At 47.1% G+C, this 23,957-nt stretch overlaps 1 long non-coding RNA gene across 1 annotated transcript in view; it reads right to left on the reverse strand.

Annotated features, from left to right (window-relative positions):
- The window catches only part of LOC144827563 (uncharacterized), a 77,234-nt gene extending 53,600 nt beyond the window's left edge, over positions 1–23,634 (reverse strand). Inside the window, exon 1 of the long non-coding RNA XR_013610249.1 lies at positions 23,569–23,634. This is a non-coding gene — a long non-coding RNA (uncharacterized LOC144827563). The remainder of the gene's footprint in view (positions 1–23,568) is intronic.
- Positions 23,635–23,957: the final 323 nt, after the last annotated feature.

A 23,957-nucleotide genomic window follows, 5' to 3' on the forward strand; every position in this document is an offset into this window, starting at 1 on the left:
CTGGGGGCCGGGTTCGGGGTCGGCATCCTCGGGGACGGCGGGCGGCGGAGGTGCGGGCCACTCTGGCTCCTCGGTCGGGGCTTCCTCCGTTGGGGTGGAGGCTCGGGCAGACATGGAGCGGGTGGTTGCACAGACCCACTCGGGAAGGCCTAGCATCCCCAGGTGCTCTCTCCGTTCGACGCCGGCCCAGGGGGAACTTTCCAGGTCATTCCCAAGGAGGCAGTCCACGGGGGCATTGTCTCCGACAGTCACTTTCAGCATGCCCGACACTCCTCCCCACTCGAAGGGGATGCGGGCCATCTGGCACAAAGTCTCCGAGTTGTCTGCCGACCGGACTGGGCACAGGACGTTAGGAAGGATCTGTTCGGGGGTCACCAGATGGCAGCGAACCGCCGTCACGCTGGCTCCAGTGTCCCGGAGGGCTTCGGCCCGGCGTCCATTGATGGTGACCCACTGGCGGTATTTCTGGGTGTTGCCTGGGATCGGGTCTCGGGGGATCAGGTCGTGAGTACCCAGGCATGCTAAGGTCATAGCGGCGGGCTCCCATTCGGCCTGCTCGTGGTTGTCGTCCTCTTCCTCGCTTCTTTCTTCACCCAGGGCGGCGGCCGCGATCTGGCGGTTTGGGGGACCAGTGGTGCCGGGTCGCTGGTTCATTGGGCAGAGAGGGTCATTCGCGTAATGGCCCTGTCGCTGGCATCTGTGGCACGTAACATTCGGGCGGGGCCCGGGTCTGGCTGGGGGGCCCCCTCTTTGGCCCAGGGATGGCGACGTGGAGGTAGGGAAGGACCCCTGGGGGGCATCCCGTCCCCGGCTCTGGCCTCCTCCGCCGCCTCGTGGTCGGTGGTTCCCCGGGGATCCACGGCCGTAGTCTCCCATCGGACTCCGGGGAACTCGGGTGCTCACCCATCTATCCGCCTCGACAGCGAGCTTTCGTGGCTCAGTTAGTTTGCTGTCAAGGAGGTGCTGCCGGAGTTCAATGAAGCAGTTATTGGCCAGATGTTCCCATAGAATGAGGTCAACCAATTGCTGGTAGGTGGTGGCCTGGCAGCCTCTGATCCACCCCTCGAAGGCTCTGCTGTAAAAGTTTACGTACTCCACCCACGTGGTACCGGGGATTTTTTTGCAGTCTCGGAATCGCTGCCGGTACATCTCGGGGGTGAGTCCGTAGCGAGTGAGGAGGGTGGTCTTCATGTGCTCGTACGAGGTCATCTCGGTATCAGGGAGCTCCAGCAGGGCGTCTCTCCCTTCGTTGATAAACTTCCCCCACAGGCCGGCGCCCCAGTCCTTGAGGGGTACTCGATGGGCGGTCATGGCGACCTCATAGGCTTTGAACCACTGTTGGATGTCGTCGTTCTTATAGTACTCTTTGACGACATCCTTGGGTATGTGCACCTTCGTGTCCACCGGTGGAGGTGAGGTCTTGCCTCCGGAGGTGCCGGTCTCGTTTGTCTTGGCCTTAATTTCCAGTTCTTTGAGGCCGCGCTCGTGCTCGAGCATGAGTTTTTTCTCCTCGAGGTCTCTTTGTCTCCGCCTTTCTTCTAGGTCTCCTTCTAGCCGTAGCTGCTCGAGGGCTAACTTCCTTTCTGCCAGCTGGATCTCTCCTTCTTGTCGGAGTCGAGCGAGCTCCAACTCGTGGAGCCGGTTCCTCTCTCGTTCTCGGGCGTCTTCGTGGGAGAGGCCCGTGTCTGGGTTTGCGGGTCTCCCTCCCGCTGGGTTTGTCTCAGCCTCCGGGCCTCCGTTCGGGCCTGGGTTATCTTCACTCGGGGGTGGCGCGTCGCCGGCGTCCACCCAGGCCTGCAGGGCCGATTTAAAGTCTTCTTTGGTGCTTAAGCCAGTGGTAGCGATGCCTAGGTCTTTGCAGAACTGCTTTAGCTCCTTGTGACTGTAGTCTTCCATTTTCTCTTTCTGGAATTCTGTGCTCATGGTCGTAGTGGGTTTTTCTTGGTAGTGAGTGAATCACTCTCTGTACGATCTGCGAGGGCTCGGATCCCGGCGCTTGCCACCAATGTTAGATAGGCGACCCCGGGGGAGGCAGAAGATGTCTGACTGACCACCCCTAGGTCCACCTCTCCTTCGAGAAGTAGCCGAGCGTTACCGAGAGGCCTCCTGGGTGAGGGTCCTCTCCTACAATCGTACAGCAGAGTAATCACAACACTACAAACGGACACCACACAGGAGGTCAAATTCTTAAGCTTTTATAGATAATAAAGGTTGCTGGTTCTTGGCAGTATATACAGGCAGATCGAGGGATCCGTAAAGTCTCGTAAAGGGGGGTAAGGTAGCGGGACAGTCTCCACCGGGGTGGAAGAAGGGATACCCTACGCACAGCTCTCAATCCTCGAGCTGGGGGGTTCCGAGAGGTCGGGCCGCGGCAGCGCCAGCAGGCTCTCAAGATGGTCTCAGCGAGTTAGGCCGCGGCACCGCCAGCAGGCTCTCAAGATGGGTTCAGCGAGGTAGGCCGCGGCAGCGCCAGCAGGCTCTCAAGATGGTTTCAGCGAGGTAGGCCGCGGCAGCGCCAGCAGGCTCTCCAGATGGTCTCAGCGAGGTAGGCCGCGGCAGCGCCAGCAGGCTCTCAAGATGGTCTCAGCGAGGTAGGCTGCGGCAGCGCCAGCAGGCTCTCAAGATGGTCTCAGCGAGGTAGGCCGCGGCAGCGCAAGCAGGCTCTCAAGATGGTCTCAGCGAGGTAGGCCGCGGCAGCGCCAGCAGGCTCTCAAGATGGTCTCAGCGAGGTAGGCCGCGGCAGCGCCAGCAGGCTCTCAAGATGGTCTCAGCGAGGTAGGCCGCGGCAGCACCAGCAGGCTCTCAAGATGGCTTCGGGTTACAGGAAGGTTGAGTTCGTCTGGTGTCGGCCGTGACAGCGTCAGCAGGGCTTCCAGTCCAGGATACAACTGGGGTCCTGCTCCGGGGCTGGCCCAGATATAGGGCTGGAGTCCTTTGATGTCCGGACCCTCGCGCCTGGGGGACGGAGGGGCCGGGATGATGGTTTCCAGACACCCAGCAGGGGGTGGAGCCAGCGCCCAGGGAGGCCGGAGGGCGATCGATACCAGGCGTCCGGGGACGGCTGGGGACCATCGAAACTCCCCTTTCCTCCGGGATCCGTTGAGTGGCCACTCGACCACCTGGGTGGATCCTGGCGCCTCGATGTCGGGGCTTCGCTGGAGCCGGGGCTAGGCAGAGGCCACGTGCCCCTGACGTGGAGGTTCCAAGATGGCATCGGGGAAGGCCTTGTGTTCGGGCGTGATGGGCCTGGGATGGAGCTAGGCCGGTAGTGTTGATCCGGGATGGTAACCGGACCGGCAATGGTGGTCGTGCAGGGTCGGGCTGGAGGGGCTGCCCGAGGCTGAGTGGAGGGCTGATGTCGTCTGGGGCCCGCCGCGCGGGAGAGGTAGGACCACGCCATGCGGCCGGGTCCAACATTCACAATATGTTGTGATTGTAAATTGAGAGTCCAGAATACCAAACTCAAAATTTCTATCTGCTCCTAAATGAAAATTACACGTTAAAGGTGTTTAAGGCAGCCCCAATGTTAACCTATGGGAGAGATAGGCCTTGCAGGGATGTATGACATCACAACGCATACTTTCACAATGCATGCCATTACGACGCAACTTTTACAACGCATACCATTACAACGCATAGTGCTTTGGGGCGCTGGATAGTGAATAGTTTAATTTACTATTCCAACTCCAGTCCCCGTGGATAGTAGGGAAGGTGTTGGATAGTAAATTAAACCTATTCCCTATCCTGGAGTGCCCCCCCAGCGCAATGCGTTGTAATGGTATGCGTTGTAAAAGTTGCGTCGTAATGGCACTGCGTAGTAAAAGTTGCGTTGTAAAGGTTGTCTCCCCCTTGCAGTAGTGAAAAAAACAACTTAGGAGTAATTCACTACCAGACATGTAAAACTAAAAGGTACATGTCCTACCTTTTAAATACACTGCACCCTTTCCATGGTCCTACCTAGGGCCTATCTTAGAGGTTACTTACATGTAATAAAAAGGATGGTTTGTGCCTGGCAAGTAGGGTAACTTGCCAGATCAAAATAGAAGTTTAAAACTGCACACACATGCTCTGCAATGGCAGGCTTGAGCCATGTTTAAAGGGCTACAGTGCAGCAGGCCCCCTAGAAGCACTTGATTTACAGATCCTGGGCACATTTAGTGCACTTTACTAGAGACTTCCAAGTAAATTGAATATGCTGATTTTGGATAAACCATTGTTATAAGGTTTAGAGTACAGAGCATATGCATTTTAGCACTGGTTAGCAGTGATAGAGTTCACAGAATCCTAAAGATATTTGTGCAGCGCAAAGTTATCCACTCTTCACACATCACAGAAGTCTAATAAGAATGATTTCTGGCACACAAAATGAACGTGCACTTTGCACATGACTCTTACGTGCTACCATGATGTATGCACACATTGCATCTGACAATGTTATTACAGAGAGTATTTAGTGTAGAATTACAGTTTTTAACATCAAATGTTTACTAATGTCAAAAGAAGTCATTCTGATGTTAAATTTAAGAACCGTCTTCACTAAAAAAAGAAATGTTTTTTAGTATAAATGATCTAGAAGTAACCATCTGGTCTTGATTACTAAAGTGATTGACATATAATAACAAAATGTATGAGCTTCGTTACCACTAAAGTATTTATGCTAAACCCTCTTCTTCACTTTACTGCTGAACCTTTACTCAAGATTCCTAAGCATCTGCTATATGGTCTGTGTAACTGTTAGGGATATCAATATTAGCTCACAACTTTCCTTATATGTGTAGGATCCTAACATAGGTCAAATGGTAAATGTTTAGCAATGTGTGCATTATTGTTACACGTAGGTACTTTCAAAAGTAGTTCTCAGTCATACCTATTATTGTGCAATATGGGTTTTCACTATATGCTAATGGAACTTGAACTAAAAGTACTAAGTGAATTATTCTTGTATACATTTAAAGGTGCACACGCATATTACATGTGCATCATTGATTTAATGCCTTAAAGTAGCATTTACTCTAAATGCCTGTATTTTTACTTACTGTAGTTCATAAAGCCATTGTACTGTTCTTTCCGCTGACTTGACTTTTTGCACGTGTTTTCAAACATTGCTAGTTTAGAATAGATACATTTCTTGTAACAGAAATAAATACACTGCCTGAGAAAACATTTTGATGACAAGAACTGAATTCTTAACAATAGGCTATTCATCGTTGACGTTTTAATGATGTAGCATTCCCATGTCCAGTTTGGGATTTTTCTCCTCTGTTGTAACTTGCAATGTATGGCTACTATGGACAATGAACTGCTTATGATGATGTGTCTAAGTGGGCGTCACCTGTGGATTTAATGGACTATAGCCTATCAGCAGCTAGGGAAAGAAGAGGAGCCCCTTCCTAATTTATTCCTGGGACTTTGCTGAACCTTCCTCTGCTGCCTCTTGTGGATTCCACACCGCACCTTTCTGCAGCCCCATGCAGATTTTTCTTTGAGACCCATGCAGACCCCTTCCATGATTACTTCCTGTCCTTTGAATTGTGTTTTATTGAGGCTTAGACCTCAATGATCCCAGTGGACCTTGTTCTAAGTGTGGCTTAGGCTGAGACTTACTCTGTTTCCCTCTAAGACTCTAGACGGACCTTCTGATATGCTAAGACTTGTCTTACTTAAGCCCAATGACATGGAACTCTTTAATTTCTAATATTCTCTGACATATAGGGGGGATAATTTGAGATTGTTTTCTGATCATCAAGTATATATGTTGCTAGCATGCATCGCATTTACGGAGCTTCTTGGATGTTTCGTATTGATTTGTGTAACATTTGGGGGTCTCTAGTTGTCACAGGTAGGCACTTGTGACAAATAGGGACCCTTGCCTCTAGTTAGGGTAAGGAGGTACACTCCTAAAATAACCCCTGCTCACCCCCTTGGTAGCTTGGCACGAGCAGACAGGCTTATCTCAGAGGCAGTATGTAAAGCATTTGTGACCACATACAGTAACCCAGTAACAACACTACAGATGGACACCACACAGTTATATATTAAAAATAAGTATTCTTTATATAGACTTAACACAAGACCACAAACTACAAAAATCCACAATACTATACTTACAAATGGTAGTTTTAGCTTAGTTTAGTTCAGTTCTTAAGATGCAGTACTTTAAGTCAATGTACCTTACGATGCGTGTCGCTTCCACAACAAAAGTGTTGCAGCGATGGAAATGCATCAAAGTTCCGGTGCAGAGAAATAAAGACGTGAAGATCTTCCAGATGCGGCACGCTTCTCCGATGATGCGAGACGTCTCGGTTCGATGTGTCAACTGCAGCAGCGACACCCTTGTTCAGAGATGTGACAACAACAGCCTCGGCTGCAGCACTCTTCTCAGACGTTTGTAAGACGCTTCCGCGCAATGCGACAACTACAGCGGCGACATCCAAGATGCGAAGGCAGCAGCTCCGACAGTGGCACGCTTCTCTGTGGATGTGAGGTGCTTCTCTCGATGCGGTGCAGTGCGACAGCTACAGCGGCGACATCCACGATGCAACGGCAGCGACGCGACACGCTTCTTCCTCGTTGTGAGACACTTCTTTCGATGTGGTGCAATGCGACAGCTACCACGGCGACATCCAAGATGCAACAGCAGCAGCAACGGTGACACCCTTCCTCTTCGTTGAGAGACGCTTCTCTTGATGCGGTGCAATGCGTCAGCTACGGGGCGACACCCTCCTTCGGAGTTGTGACGGCAGCGGTGGCGACGGCGACACGCTTCTTCCTCTTGAGTCGCGCTTCCAGCTCCTTGCAACACGCAGTCCCTCAGAAGGCCCAAAAACAGCAGCAGGCACTTCCAAAGAATTCTGGGGAGCTGGGGTTTGATGTCTGTTGTCCCTGAGACTTCAGCAGGAGGCAAGCTCTGTTCCAAGCCATTGGAGATCCCTCACAAGTTGAAAATAAAGCACACAAAGTTCTTTCTCCTTTCTTTGGCAGTCAGGAACCACTGCAGGCCAATCCCCCAAGCAGCACTTCAGCTTAGGGATAGTCTCTCCTCAGTTTCTTCAGGTTCCTCTCCTCAGCAAAGATTTATTCTAGTAGTCTAAAAGTGATCTAATTTCTTGGGATCAGGGTCCCACTATTTATTCTCCAAAATCCTTTGTCCTCTGAGGAAAGAGGGGTCTTTCCCCAGTCCAAACCAGTTCTGGAGCACTCTGTTTACATGACTCCTTCTTTCCTTTCACAGTGCAGGGCAGGAACATCAGACGCCCCACAGGAGGTGGAGCCAGCATTGCGAAGGGAAAGCACATCTCTAGAGCACTTTGTTGACATGATTGACATGATTCCTTCTCTACTTTCACTGTGCAAGGCAGAGAGATCAGGCGCACCACAGGAGGTGGAGCCAGCATTGTGGAAGGCAGGCGCAGCCCTATTCAGGTCCCAGGTGCAACTCCTCCCTCCCATCTAGATGCAGATCTCTCTATTCACCACTGGGCTGACTCATTCTGGCTCCTGGAATCCCCAGTTCTGTCACTCACAAACTCCAGACAAGGAATACACAACCTAGCACAGACAGGCTAGGAATGTTAGACAAGAAAATACCTGCTTTCTAAAAGAGGGATGTATTTTATCATTCTGAGTTCAGGCATACTAAACTCGAATTTCTGCCATGTTCCCCGAGTCAGTTAGGATTATAAGATGTAATAATCTAACTGCCCATTCTGGCCTTGGGAGAACAGGTAGCCTTGCAATAGTGAAAAACGAAAATGGCTGTAATTCACTATTAGGACATGCCACACACACCAGGGCATGTCCTACCTTATACTTACAATGTACCCTGCCCTTGGGCCTACCATAAGGGTGTCTGATATGAAGAAAAGGGAAGGTTTAGGGACTGGCAAGTGGGTGCACTTGCCCAGTCAGCATGACAGTAGTAGACTGCACACAGGATCTGCAATGGCAGGCCTTAGACACATTTTACAAGGCTGCTTCTATGGGTGGCACAACCAGTGCTGCAAGCCCACCAGCAGCATTTGGATTTACAAGCCCTGGGCACACTCAGTGCACTGTACTAGGGTCTGACAAGTAAACCAAACAAGACAATCATGGAATCACTAATCCATACATCAATTTACAGTAGGGAGCACTTGCACTGTGGTACTGGACAGCAGTGGCACAGTGCCCAAAGCGTCTAACACCAGCAAAAACACATGAGGCAACAGCGAAAATGGAAAGGAGACCCATGCCAATGGTGCCAGGTCTAACAATTTGGCTTTGCTTCTTTTCGAGACTTGGTCTTCCAGTTGTACTGCTATATTTCTATAGCATGGTCATGAGAGTGATTTATTTGAATCTAATTACAAATTGGTAATAAACACCTTTGAACTTGGCTACCGATTACTAGTCCTCATTGTGTAGGTAAATAAATACATACTAAAATTAAGTGTGGGCCCACAAAACGCTGGATCAAACCAGCAAAAATGATGACAGAGAAGCAGGAAGTGAGAATGCAAAAAGTCTGGGGAAACCAGGCCAAGTGTGCCAGGTCTAAAAAAACATATGCTGATATGTTTGTTCTGATAAGCATACATCCATAGACTGGATTGAATGTATTTCACTTAGGCTTATAAAGTTTGATATGATTTGAGTTGGATTTCTAAAGCGCGTAGCTACCCGTGGGTGTCCCAGCGCTGTCACTCGCTATGCTCAATGCAGGCAAAGATTTCAGGGGAAAAGCCAAGTCTTCAGTAGCCTACGAAAGGCCAGGAGGTTAGTTTCTCTATGAGTATTGAGGGGTAGGGCATTCCATAACTTGGAGGCATTGTAAGAGAAAAGACGGCCCCCTGAGGCGCCCTTTTTATTCTGGGGTCGCTGGCCAGGGAGAGGGTGTTAGATCTAAGCTGCCTATTGCCTTTGTGTGGTATGATAAGAGAGGACAAAATCAGGGGGCCTTTGCCGTGGAAGATCTTATGAGAGATGCCGCGGGTTTTAAAGATAATTCTTTCTTGGATTGGGAGCCAATGTAAGAGTTTGAGGGCGGGTTTTGCTTAACATCTTGGCTTCGTCCCAGTAAGGAGCCTAGCTGCTGCATTCTGGACAAGTTGGAGCTTGTTAGTGACCAGTTTTGGGGCCCCCAGGAACAGGGCGTTTCCATAGTCCAATCTTGAGATGATAAGGCCCTGAATGAAAAGTTTCTTGGACTGGGGCGGAATCAGGGGGAGGATTTTGCGTGCCATGCGCAGAAGGCCAAGGCATGTTCCAGCAGTTTTCCTACCTTGCGTCTTGAAACTAAGGTCCTGGTCGAGCCATATACCAAGACTCTTTATTTCCTTTTTTGGGGAGGGGGGTGTTCCTATACAGTTTGGCCACAAAAGCCTAGTGGGGAGTTTGGAAGGCTCACCCAGTAGTAAAATCCCTGTTTTCTCCCCATTAAGTTTGAGGAGAGAATCGCTCATCCATTTTGATATGTCCTGGAGGCAAGCGGCTAAGTTGTCCAGGCATTGGGCTGACTGATTTAAAACGACAACAAGTTGGGTGTCGTCTGCATACATGACTACCTTCATGCCGAAAGGTGCCACGATTTCTTCCAAGGGAGACATGTACACATTAAAAAGTGTGGGACTTGGGGAGGAGCCCTGAGGAACCCCACACTGAAGAGGCATAGCTCTGGAGTGTACACATCCATCAGCCACCTCAAAAGTTCTATGATCCAAAAAAGATTTGAGCCAAGCCAGGGCAGGGCCAGTAACTCCGACCCTACTTAATCGGTGGACAAGAGTGGCATGATCCACCGGGTCGAATGCCGCACTAAGGTCCAGGAGGATCACTGCCACTGAACCCCCTGCATCCAAGATGGTTCTTGCTTCTTCGACCACTGCAATGAGGGCGGTGTCTGTGCCCTGTCCTGGTCTGAATCCAATTCGGGAGAGGCGCAGAAGACCGTTTGACTCCAGATAAGAGGAGAGCTGATGATTAACAAACTTTTCAGCTACCTTGCTGACTCCAGGTAGGAGTGAGATTAGTCTGTAGTTGGCCAGGTCTAGGGGGTCAAGATGGGATTTTTTTAAAAGTGCTCTAACAGTGGCCCCTTTCCAATTAGGAGGGACAATGCCTTGGCTAAGGGAGGAATGTATTATATTGACAAGGAGGGGGGGCACCGTGGAGGGTACCAGTTTTAATTTATTAATGGGGGCTGGATCTGTTGGTGCTCCACTCTTGATTGAGTTTAGAGTCACAAGAAACGTCTCCTTACTGAGCTGGGAGAAAGACTCCAGACAGGGAGTGTCCGGTGCCAGCGCGGGGAGGGGAAGTCTGAAGAAATGTTGGGGATGGGAAGGGTTTTTAATATGGCCAGAATCTTGGAGGAAAAAAACTCGGCTAACTGACTACATCTTAGACCGAGGGGGTCAGCAATCGGTTGTGGTTCTGGAACTTTCATCAGTGATCTGATGATGCAATAGGTTTACCTTGAGGAGTTTGCCGCAGCTTGAATTTTTTCTTCGAAGAAGGCGGCTTGGGTATTTTTTATGCTGGATTTATAAAGCTTCATGGCTGCTTTGTATTCTACTTTACTCTTGGCGGCCCAGTCCTTCCTCCATAAGCGTTCAAGCTTTTTACATTGTTTCCTTAGTTCACGCAACTCTGTTGTGAACCAGGGAGATTTAAATGTTCCCTTTTTAGTGGGGAGAAGTTTATTTGGCAAGACTGAATCTAGGGATTTCTCGATCCAGGTATGGAATTGCTGGCCTTCTAGGGCAGGATCTGGTTCAAGGGTTGGAATAGTAGTTTCAAGTTGGTGTGTCCAGGCTTCTGTATCTAGTGTTGCCCATGGGCGGGAAGGGACCTGGGGAGGGGGTCTACCTAACGATTCGGTATGATTTGGCACTTGAAGGGGATCAAGTAAGGATCTGACCAGAGGATAGGAAGGGGGTCCTCTGCAACTAATCCGGGATATTCTAAAAAATAGGGTCCAGGAGATGGCCTTTAATATGGGTGGGCCGATGGTTTTTCAGGTGAAGACTATAAGAGGCCAAGTCTGACAGTATCTGATCCGGCACCTTCTCTGTCTGGACATCAAAATGAATGTTTAGATCTCCCAAGATGGTGAAATTTGGGGATACACAGGCATAGGAGGTGACGGCTTCCAGCAGAGAACTTGGAAACTGTCCTTGTGCTCCTGGAGGACGCTATACAAGAATACCCAGGAGCGATTTTTGCGGGGAAAGTTGAATAGAGAAATGTATATTTTCTCAGTCCTGGACCGGGCTGTCCATGAGGCGACAGGATAGGTGATTTTTATAAATAATCGCCACTCCCCCTCCTATTCCAGAGGGTCTATCGTGATGTTGAATTAGATAGCCTGGCGGGAGTGTTTGAACTATGTCTGGATCTGATGCTGAGGATAACCAGGTTTCTGTAAGAAACAGCGCCTCTAGCTCTAGCTCTTGAAGGAGCAAATTTATTTCTATCCCATGTTTGGGATGGGACCTACAGTTAAGTAGGGCCATCTTAGCTCAATGTTTCGTTGATGTGGTTGAGGATGTTAAGGTATACGCACAATATAAACAGTTCACCTGTCGTTCTTCTGGGGAGAGAGAATGGAGACACGATGTGGAGGCGGTTTTCCTGAGCTGCAGAAGAGTTTCGCGTGCGTAAATAGTGGGGGGCAAAGGAGGTTTTACATAGAGCCTAGGGCCATGGCCCGGTCTGGCGCGGACGGGCGCAGATGGGCTGGCCTTTGGCGCGCCCGCTGCGCTCGTCCGCTGCGCTTCCTAGGGAGAGGGGCCATTTATGCTGAGGCTTGGCAGGAGGGGCGAGCACTAGTCTGCCAACCCACTCCTCAATCAAGATAGCATCCCCACCTGACTGCAGCACCAACTCGTCTGCGGCGGTGTGGGAGAGGCGTGAGGCACGTGGGGGTGAGTGCGGGACTAAGCGCACCAAGAATTCTATTTTAAAACTGTTCTTCAAAACAAAATAACACAAAAGAAATTACAGTGATAAGTTTTTAAAAACACGAAGTATCACCCCGGCTTCCGCCTCAGGGATTCTAGCAGCAAGTGTTGCGCGTAAGTGACAGCGCGTCTTATATGCTGAGGCTTGGCGGGAGGGGTGAGCACTAGTCTGCTGACCCACTCCTCAACCAAGATGACATCCCCACCTGACTGCAGCACCAACTCGTCTGCGGCGGTGTGGGAGAGGCATGAGGCGCGTGGGGGTGAGTGCGGGACTAAGCGCACCAAGAATTCTATTTTAAAACTGTTCTTCAAAACAAAATAACACAAAAGAAATTACAGTGATAAGTTTTTAAAAACACGAAGTATCTCCCCGGCTTCCGCCTCAGGGATTCTAGCAGCAAGTGTTGCGCGTAAGTGACAGCGCGTCTTATATGCTGAGGCTTGGCGGGAGGGGCGAGCACTAGTCTGCCGACCCACTCCTCAACCAAGATGGCAGCCCCACCTGACTGCAGCACCAACTCGTCTGCGGCGGTGTGGGAGAGGCGTGAGGCGCGTGGGGGTGAGTGCAGGACTAAGCACACAAGAATTCTATTTTAAAACTATTCTTCAAAACAAAATAACACAAAAGAAATTACAGTGATAAGTTTTTAAAAACACAAAGTATCTCCGGCTTCCGCCTCAGGGATTCTAGCAGCAAGTTGTTTTGAATCACCTCATTCCGAAACCCCAGGGACTGAATGTGATTTTCTATTGCCGTTTTCAGAGCACAGAAATACATTCTGATTTAAAGAAACGGCGAGACCCCTCCTAAATACAGTACAATATATCAATAAAGAAAACAAGTGCAGTGCAGGTAGGACCGCTACAAGAAAGAAATGAAGGTCACAGGAAGTCACACCAAAACAGTGCAGATGGGAAGTGGACCGACCTGCCGCCCCAAACCCGAGCAGAAAGTGGACCCACTAGGATGTGATGCAAGACAGCTAAGGAAAGAAACACTAGAATGGGGTATCACACGAGGGAGCACTACGATGCTTGTCACAGGAGCACACTTTTCCAGAATTACAGGGCAGGCTGAGGCGGCTTTATGGGTGGAGTGCACCTGCACTGTGGGCAGCAGGAAATAAAATCACTCAAGTTGCTGAACGTTGCCAGATCTAAGGATGTGTGGTGAATCCTTGGCGGTGAAGGGCAGACACGTTTGCGGTAGAGAATTTAGGACATTGTGGAACAACCTTACTTATGTGTTGTTCTACAGAAAACACAAATGAATTCCCATTGGCAGAGAGCTGCAAAGACTGCCCGTGATCTTGGACTGTTGTCTCCTTGTTTTGTGGCAGACATTCAACCTTTAACCATATTTTAATGGGGTGCTTGAGACGTTCTTATACAAACAATGTCCTACATCTTTCCCAATAAAATTCAGTAATTCTCACTTTAAGAAATCAGCATGGAATTGGTGACTATTAAAATGAGCGCATTGAGTCCTTAATTCCTTACCAATGTTGCGTAACAATGCTTTTGATTTATAGAACTGCAATCTAGTTCACTAGTCTGACACAGGTGTACAAATATATCAACCTTTTCAAAATTGCATTTCTCAGAATAGGGCCTAGTAAACATTTCGAAGAAGATGATTGACTACTTGCAGTATGTCAGAATATTGCCTTTGCTCCTATTCAGGGAATGGTTTTCGCTCAGTTGGTCGCTATCTTAAGTGGTAAGTATGGATTTTCCCATTCATGTCTTCTCTCCTTAAAGTTCACGATGCCTTAAAAAGTGAACCAGACAGACCAATTACAGTTCAAGAAAGCTTCTCTAAAATCAAAGAAATATGTCAAAGCTTCAGAGCAAGATGTCCTTAAAGACGGCTTTTACAGGCATATATAGAGACTCACGTCTTTCCACATGATCACGACTTGCATAACTGCACATCACTAGAAGCTTTTTTTTCAGAGAAGACGAAAATATATATCTTCATGGTTCTTAAAATGACAAGTAGATATGAGATATGTTGTCATTGTTCATCGCTCTGCTGTCTTTCTGAGTTTGGGTGTTTCATAACCTGGGATCTCTATGGTATTTTTGCTGGTGTTGTGGTTGCACTCTCCTGCTGGCTCTGCTCAGGGAGAGTGCTGTCTCTCCTTTATTTGTTCATTGCCTGACCGTTTTGGATATTCTTCTTAGGGTCCTGCAATACTGCTACTGGTCGTGTTCTGATTGCTCTTTCTGAGTTGGAACTTTCGTATCCTGTAATCTACTATCTGCTGTGCTTTCACTTGTGTTTGGTGGAGGATATGTGGGAGCATGAGCTGCTGACCTTACTGTATGTTTTCTGTACAGAAAGTAAGTGCCTTTCTGGGTGTCCTCCTTGTGAGAGGCTCACAGGTGCAAATTGGGTTGTGCATTGCCGGCTTTAGCACTGGTTGTGCCCAGTGCGGGGCCCAGTGCGGGGAACAGCCTGTACAACACGGGTATTACCACGCGCTGCTTTTACAACGCAAGTCGTTTCAACGACTTGCGTTGGAGGGCGCTGTTGGCAAAGGAATAGTTTAATTTTCTATTCCAATACCTTCCCTACTGTCATCGTGGACTGGAGTTGGAATAGAAAATTAAACTATTCCACTATTCAGCCCTTACAGTGCAAGTCGTTGTAATGACTTGCGTTGTAAAAACAGCATTGTAATGGCACGCGTGGTAATAGCCCGCGTTGTAGTGACGTACATCCGCCCAGTGCAACTATGTTTGTTGGAACCCCCAATGTGGGACCCCCAGTGTAGTGGTACCAAGCGTGGACGCTTTAATCGCCCACACTTGATCCCACTACGGTATGCAGCGTTTAGAACGCAAGCATTACCACGGAATACCTTTACAACGCGGGCGTAACAATGAAAGTTGTTACCACGCATTGCGCTGGGGGGCGCTCAAGGATAGTAAATGATTTAATTTACTATCCCAACACCTTCCCTACTATCCACGGGGACTGGTGTTGGAATAGTAAATTAAATTAATCAATTTTGCGCCCCCCAGCGCAATGCGTGGTAACAACTTTCGTTGTTACGAACGCGTTGTAAAGGTACGCGTTGTCAATGTATGCGTTCTAACGTCATACATCCTCCCACTACACGGAGGCTTCACTCCTCCCCCTCAACGGACCGCTCGACAGACGGACTTCATCCCGCTGCTACGGCACCTGTGGCCCACATTCAATATGTCCACCTGCCCGGCCCCCTGGTTGTTACTGCCTGGATTAGTTTGGCCCATCCCGGTTCCCCATCCTCGGTTTTGTTGCCCTGGATCGTTTTGGCTCCCACAGATTGACCGGATGCCCTGATTGACCGTATACCCTGGATCTTATCATCCACCCTCTCCTCTCTTAATTAGAGCACTACCGCAAACCATTTGATTATTGTCCTGATGATGACCTGTAATTACTCAGGTTGAAACGCCGTCGACTACCCAGCCTAGAACATGTGCGCTGTTGTGGTCAATTGACTTAACGAAATACGCTTTGTAAAAACACTGTATATAACTTGCAATTTTGACCACCTGTATTTACCTTTTCTGTAATTCTGTCGCCGTTAACGCTGTTTCTCGCACTACTTGTCACTGCACCATCCCACCCTTCCACTTACACGCCCAGTGCTCACTTTGTGTGTTATGGTCATTTTTTGTACTCATTTACTGTAGTGCTTTCTAACTACTATGAAATTATAGTTTATTCTTATCTCCTTTACCTACGTTGTGGTCTCCCCCCCCCTTATTTTCCCCTCTCCCCATTTGTGATTTAAACCATTGCCTTAAACTGACCTGTTTTCAAATATTGTCCAGCTGAGAGATTGTGTTTGATATAAATTGTGCCCGGTCTCATCTGGGTTAATGGGCCTTACTCCTGTTATTGTTCCTTTGAAACGTGCAGGCGGCCAGGAATGCAGCAGCAAACCATTATATACTTGTAAACACGATGCCCCCACCTGATGTCAGTGGCCGGTGCGGTCCCACCAGTGGCACCGCACTTGACCCGGCCCTAACTGTTATGCTTGTTTCATACAAGCTGAGGGTGCATCAGAGGACCATGTTGTTTTCTTTCTCTGCAACCTCTGTAGAAGTAGTGGAGGCATGGGTTGTGTTGACCAGGCATATGTGTATGGAAAGGTGTGCTCTCTGTTGCCTGTGCCAGCTCTGTTGTAAGATTCCATTTGGCTTCTGATTCCCTGGAAGTGCCTTGTCCATAGACCAATGTAAACCCAGAAAACGTCTGCAAGCTACACTCGAGCAAGGGCTATTGGACTCCCAATGCCTTTCAAATGGTCTTTTGGAGTCTTCATACAGGGCCCCCATATGTGGCCGGTTACATGAGTAAGATGTGGCACAACACTACTGCTTCCTGACAAGGCGCAGGTATTTCGGCGAATGTACTCTGCCTTTTCCTCCAGGCCCATTATCTCTTATGACCAAATAAGACAGGCAACTTCAAGAAATATGCAGGTGCTGGAAGTAGCATGACTAGCAAGCTATACAATTTAATTGCTATTAGAAAAGCTGATTATTTTTCTACTACACCCAACTTAATGCAAAATGATGGTGGCGCCCAGCCGAATGTGATCAGGGGCCCCTGAGGCCCTTATATCTCACAGATATGTATTTACCTTTGTCTGAAGAGGGCCCCTTTGAGCAGTTGGGGGCCCCCTAGCGTGTCGCCCTCGCCCATACGCTGCTGGAGCTTCAAGGGCCTGTGTTACACCCCTGACACCCAAACACACCACCCCATATACACATTTCATTTACACCCTCAGGTCCCTCAGAGACCAAACTACATAGCTGAAACAAAATAACATCCTGCTCACCATCCTTTTTTCACATCAGCACATCATTCTTCATACTAAATAATTTACTCCTGTCCTTCATAACAGAGTCCGTAGCATATCATGCACTACACACCATAGTTGTCAAGCCCAACCAGCACATCACCAAAAGACACAATACAACACTGATTGCCTTGCCCCAACCAACACAATAAATCTCATACCATACAATAAGGCGGATTATTGTTTATTTATTTTATGTATTATAACACTGCGGTGTAAAGCACAGAATTTAAGGGCCCGATTCGCAAAAGTAATCTGAGACAAAATCCTCACTTTATGACTTTCGGTATTCACAAAGGGCATTTGGGAGTAGTAAAGTTAGGAATCCTAACTTTATTTACGAGTAGTTTTAGGATTCCTAACTTTACTACTCCTTAAATGCCCTTTGTGAATACCAAAAGTCATAAAGTTAGGATTTTGTCTCAGTTATTTGAGACAAAATCCTAACTTTATGACTTTCTATATTCACAAAGGGCATTTAGGAGTAGTAAAGTTAGGAATCCTAACTTTACAACTCGTAAATGCCCTTTGTGTATACCGACATAAAGTTAGGATTTTGTCTCAGATTACTTTTGTGAATCGGGCCCCAAGTGGCCAAAAGAATAACATTTTTAGTCGCATGATAAAAAAAAACCCATCATGCTTTGTTAGATATATACAGAAAATTTCAGCACAATATTCCTTTTAACTAATTTAGGTTTGATAAACCCCTAAAATGCATAGGCAGTTCATTCCACAATTTAGGTAAACAAGAGAACGCGCAGTAGCTCGAGGAAGCACAAGGCTGATGGGAAACGTTAGGAGAAACAGAGAAGCAGCGCAAAGACTCATTGGAGTAGTGGAGAATGCATGCATGATAGCGAATTAACACATTTATCTACAAGAAAATGAAAGTAAATTCAAAGATCAATGAAACTAACGTGATGCAGTTAATGTAATGTTTGAGTGATGCTGATATGAAAAACGAAAATCAACACAGGAGTTTGGAACGGCATGAAATTGACATTTAGTGATGACTCGGAAAAGTGCGGCAGCAATTGAGGAGAAAAGTAAGAGAGTTTAAAGAACCTGTATCTCAGAGGAACAAAGACTGTCAAAGGGTCCGTCCGAGAGCAGAGAGTCTCCGCCTAGCTGGCAGCAGCTCAGAGAACAGGGACAGCAACCCCCTGTCATGTGAATATGCACTGGTTACAGTGCTTAATTTGTAAAATATTAAGTGCAGGTGCTCTAATTTTTTTAGGAGGACACGCCCACTTCCCCAGCCCGCCCACTTCATTAAGTGGCCCCGCCCACTTCATGTAATGACTCCACCCACATCCACAAGCCTCAACACGTCAGAGTTGCTTCCTCACTCCTTGAGTTCCACAAGAAGCTGAAGGCCTGGCTCTTCACATAAGCACCTTGGCGCCTCACATCTACATACCTGCCCAAGTGCGTGGATACTCTCTCGGGTCATTAGTGCTCTATACAAATCAATATAACATAACAATATAAAACATTGAACGCCTATGAGAATAACTTAAAAGTGAACTCAAATTAGGGAATGTTTGTAAATCACAAAATGCAGCTTTAGGAAAGGTCATTTGAGTATTTGAGGCAGCTTTACAAACTAAAGAGAATGTGCTTGTGCTGTGCTGTTTAAAAGATAGGGGATGAAGGAAGGAATATATTACAGAAAGCAGCAACAATGCAGGCAGGAAAGGGAGTACTGGTGTGAGGAAATAAGTAATGGATTACAGAAGAAGGGAATAAGAAAAGAATGTGAAAGAAAGAAATGAAGGGACAGAGGGAGCAAGGAAATGAATGATGTGATGGATTAATCAAAGCCGAAGAAAGGGTTGAGGATATGAGAGTAAGAAATTAAAGAAGGGATGAAGGAAGGACCAGGAAAAAAAGAAAGTAAGGAACTAATGGAGGAAGAAGGAAGAAATGTACCAAGGGATGGGGAATGAATGAGGGTGTAAGGAAGCGAGAATGGAAAGAGGAAAGAAGGCGTGATTGGAGGTACTGAGGAAGAGAAAAAGGAAAGGCAATACGCGGGACGAAGGAAAGAAAGGAGGTCATGGGAATGGATACGAGTATGAAAATTACTGGGTGAAATAGAGGCAGAGGGAATACTGTCAATGTAATATTGCAAAGAAATTGAAAAACAAAAGATTGAAATACATTTGTGTCCTTATCACACCATGTATGTTTGTAAAGCACATACTCACCAGAGGGGGCCTTAAAACCGAATTAAAAATATTGTTATCCAACTCAATGGCACTAATTTTATCGACCTCAGAAAGAGAAAAGACCGGGTGCCACACCATTATTTAAGTTTATGACAGAGATCAAACACAGATTTCTGGAGTGGATATATTAGCTAACTAATGAACCAGACCCAGCAAAGCATTTCTTGAAATAAAAGGCAAAGAAGGTGAACAGGAAGTATCTAGATTACTCTTCTAACTAAATCTGTGGAACGCGGCTTAAAGCTTTGCCTGGCGGATTGAGCATTGTATGAAATCTGGAAGAGGCAACTTATAATGTCATCCGACACACACACACACACAAATACTTCTCACAGAATAGACAAGGAGTTTAACAACAGACTGTATTGAGACCTACTTTCCTTGAGAAATACAGATGAGATCTATAAAGAAAGCCAACAGTGTATTGGCAGCCCCACTATGGCATCTAACAAGTGGAGAAGCCATCAGTTGCATTACAATGCTGCAAAGGTCACCAGTGCAAGTATGACAAATAGGCCTCTATCACTTGCCCCTTCAAGTCCATGTGCCACTGCAGCCTGGAGTGTATGTCTGGCACTGGCACTCTCTCAGAGTCAGTAATGATCAGAGTCAGTAATGATCAGAAGAATATCAAAACTATATAAGATTCAGAACTCAATACATACATCACAGATGCGTACCATTTAAATGTGTGCTCGTTGCAGGTATTGTGGCATCCCAAACCTCTCAAGTGAATGTGACATGCTCACACTGTAAAGGAAAGAGGTAGCCTTGAGCAAACTTTAAAGGGTTGTTTTACATGTTTAGTGCAAGCTCCTCTACGGTCTACTTTTTATTTTACATGCTGTAGAAAATGATAATTTGTGAGAGCAATCTATACATGAGACAGCCAAGATAAGGATAATGGAAATTGTGTAATTATATTAATCATTTTCACAGCAAAATGCACACCTCTTCAATTTAATTGATTTCAACAGAAAGTACAAAATGAAATATTCTGAATGCAGCCAACATGTGCTTGCAAGCTAAAGGTATTAATCTGTTAAATATGTTCAACAGTCCTAAAGGAATTTCATACTATTTAGAGATCATCGGTTTAGGGGTGTTGCTGTGAAGTACAGTGTTTTGCTACTTACTATCAAGACATCCTCCATGCTATGGTGGGTGCACCCCACAGTAGAAGAGTCTGGGAGTCCATACCTGCGCCCCTTACATGAGGATGGTCATGGAAGTGAACTACAGCAGACTGGTATGTGATCACAGTCCCTATCAGAGTGCCTGCAGAGTATGAGGGTTTTATCACACACAGTCTCTATGAAAGGCCTGCTGGCATGGAGAGTATCAAAGTCAATATCAGATTCCACAGAGAGGTGAGTATCACAGTCAGAATCTGTACCTAAGAGACTACAGAGAGGGGTCCCATTCAGTAAGAGAGGCCTGCAGATCAGGAGTAGGGTCCATATCAAGAGCACCACACTCCACCATCCATATCAAAAGCACCACACTTCAGAAGGTATCACAGTCTGTATGAACAGGGTTGAACACCAGCGGAGATCACGCCCTCTGCAGCAGGGACCGAGCTGACCCATATTTGCAGACTGAACTAGTGAGAGTCACCAGAACAGGCTACACGTTTCAAGTCCTAGTTGGATCTCGCCAATGGGGTTTCTGCTGGAAATGCATAGTGGGGCATTGATATCCCTCACAATCCGCATTCCTCTACCACTTAAGCCCTCCTCATGCCAGCTCCTCATATAATAATTAACATGATATCCCAGCATGATTGTGTGACAATCTGAAGCTCACTTCGCCCCCATTACTGACAAGGTATTTCCCGGTGTGCAAGGCCACAAAGGTTTCCCTCCATAACTATGTTACATTGTTTTTAAAACTTTGAACATTTTAGCTACTGGCCCAAAGTATACACAGTTGTCCATTAAATTTGGCCTACAGAATCCCACTTTTAACTTGAAAATTCTCTTCCAAAACCTTTTTCAACATGGAAAAGTTCCTCAAACGAAGTAAGGCACAGTTGGTAAAGTCATCATACTTTGTGAACTGAGCGAAGTACAACTTGCTCAATTTTGAGTGTGAAGTTTGCATACCTGGCCCACCTGTGACTATCACGAACACCATCAGACTCCCTTTTGAGGGACCATTGAGATGCACACTCCGTGCTAACAGCTTAAACATGCTTTAGTAAACCAACTAGTTGTTTTTTGCTTACATGGACTTGTTCATTAGGTAGATTAACTTACTAGAGGTGATACTTGTTGTTTAATTTTATAACTGCTTTTTAAATACTAACACTTCGTTGAGTGCATCTTTCCATGCAAAGGGGGCAGAATTGGACCAGGCCTGAAAATAACAGGCCCACCAGATCATAAAACTGGCCCACAAAGAGCCCAAAAATTGGCCCATACACACCAGCCCATCAGGCACGACCTGATTGCCCCCTAGGCCAGTCCGACCCTTGAAGGAGAGTCTGCAATGGGAAAGTACAGTGAAAAGAGGAGGAAAAAAATCGCTGCACTTATGATGTCAAAATGAAGGGCTTAGATATTATGGATCAGAGCTTCCTATTAGGTGGGAGTTTAATGTGTATAATCAAGAAAGCAGCTTTATTTGCTCCGATTGAGTGCAAGTTAATGGCAAAATTAGGTTTGCTCACTTTATGTCCCAACTGTTCCTTTTTTCTGTCCCCAAATGGTGGCCCCATGATGTCGAGTTGACTTTTGCTTTCCTTTACTACTGGGCCCTCCATGTCTCTGCCTTTCAAAGGCAGGCATTTCCCGCTCTCTATTAACAGTCTCTGCAGGAAGCTCGCCATCATTTCGAGCTACCACCTTCTGTGTTCTCATCCTTACTGTCCTAACAGGCAAAATACCTTTTATAGTCTACAAAAGGATCTCCCGCCCAGAAAAACATCCTCACCCTCCAAAAATGTTTAAAATCAATGGAATTCAACATTGGCATCAGTGGTGGCTGGTGAAATTTTAAGGTGGTAGGGCGTAAATACCTCATCGATTTTGAATGTGTGCAGTTAACGTTCTAGGTCTTGTGCATTCCACAGACAGCACCGTTTGGCTCCTTAACTTCCATTCTAGGTCAAGTAAACTGCAGAGATGCCGCTCCATTAAGAGACATTTCAACCCAGAGGTATTTATCTTATCGACTTCTGATGTAAAAAAATTCTGTGCCCCTTTTAGCCAGCTTTAATGTCGAAAAGCAAAAAGGGAAGTAATACAACTGTACCTTCTGTCATTACTGGGCTCACCAACTCATCCTGTCCTTCAAAATGTATTCTTTTTACTGTGGCTAGAAAGGAAAGTGAAACAGAGTCCAGGTCCTATGGCAGAACTGAAGGCACTCAAGGCAGGCTCATTAAAACTGCTTTCACTCTCACTACATACTGCTGGTTTTGCTAGCTTTTGTGCAATAAGCTAGCATACAGCAGTATGCCTTACAGCCAAGACTGTAGCACTCACTCCATGAGAGAGGGACTCTCTAGGTGCACTTCACGTGTGGCAGCAAGACACTCTCAGTTGAAATGAGTACTAATTATTTCTTCTTGCGAGCGTCTACTTACTGCTGCTGATTGCTGGTTAGGGAGGGCTGGGGAGGAGCCGGTGAGTCAGTCTCCTTCATGGAATCCTCCCCAGCCCCTCACAAAGTCCAACCAACTGTGAGCAAAATGAAAAAAGTGCTGGTCTGTCCTGCCCCAAACCATTGAAACCAATGGCACCGAGTTTCCCATGCCCAGGGCCACAAACATATCGCCCAAGTGCCGATCAAACCACTGGCACTAACGAGAGGCCATACCTCTTCAATGATGCCAGCACTCACACTTGTGCCTCAGGGGCGAGTGAAAATCTCGCTCTGCACAGGTGCAGTTGCATGCACTGTTACAAAAAAAAACCACACACACATCTTGCGCATGATGGAGCAACCAGTCCTTTAACTGGGCTGCTTGTGAGTTTTATCCTTCTCCTCTTTCTCTCCAGTGTGGCAGGACACCGCCCCTTTTGCCCACATGCACCAACCACCCCTGGCATAAGTAAGCATAGAAAATGGGCCCCACTTCCCTGGCTAGGGGTGAATTTACAAATATAACTCTAAACACTGGTACACAGCGGATAGCAGAAAAACAAGACTACCTGAACGTGAATTTTGCCTCGAGTGGCACGTTCAGGTATTCTTGTTTCTCTGCCATCAGCCGTTTACCAGGGCTCAGAGTTATATTTATCGAAAGCATTCACATGGCTCAATATGCTAAATAAATAATATTTTATAGTGTGGGGCCCACGGCTGCAGCTCTTCCTCTGCTGCTGCTGGCTTTTAACTTTAAAAAAGATATTTTGCTGCAAAAGTTAAAAGCCAGCAGCTACGGAGGGATAGCTGCAGCCGTGGGCCCCACACTATAAAATATTATTTAGCATATTGAGCCATGTGAATGTTTTAGATAAATATAGACCATAATGATTAGAATCCCGATACAAAGTGAAAATAATGACTGACACTTACCAGGACGGACAGCCTTCATTAATCCTAGAGGAGACATGCTGCGCAACATGCTGCTTTCTTCGGTCGTCGGCTGATGATTAGCCCTGCAGCTGCGCAGTTCAGGGCGGGCCGCGTTAAAAAAACAATGCTTATTGGTCCGAATGTGTGTTGGGCACACACTTGAAGATTCGTCAAGGAGGGATGGGGCGGGCTAATAATATAGTTTGCAATCGTTCATTGGTAGCTCATGAACGATTGCAAAATGTGATGTGACAGTGATCTACGCCGAGGCAGGGACCCAGGAAGTTTGATTTTCTGGCGGTAATATGTGGCATGTAAAAAAGCGGGCGCCAAGCAGCTGCATCCAATTTGAAATGATTTTACCAGCACGCATTTACTGGCAAGATCAG

The sequence above is a fragment of the Lissotriton helveticus genome, chromosome 4_1 (assembly GCF_964261635.1).
Source record: "Lissotriton helveticus chromosome 4_1, aLisHel1.1, whole genome shotgun sequence".
NCBI classification, from domain to species: Eukaryota; Metazoa; Chordata; class Amphibia; order Caudata; family Salamandridae; genus Lissotriton; species Lissotriton helveticus.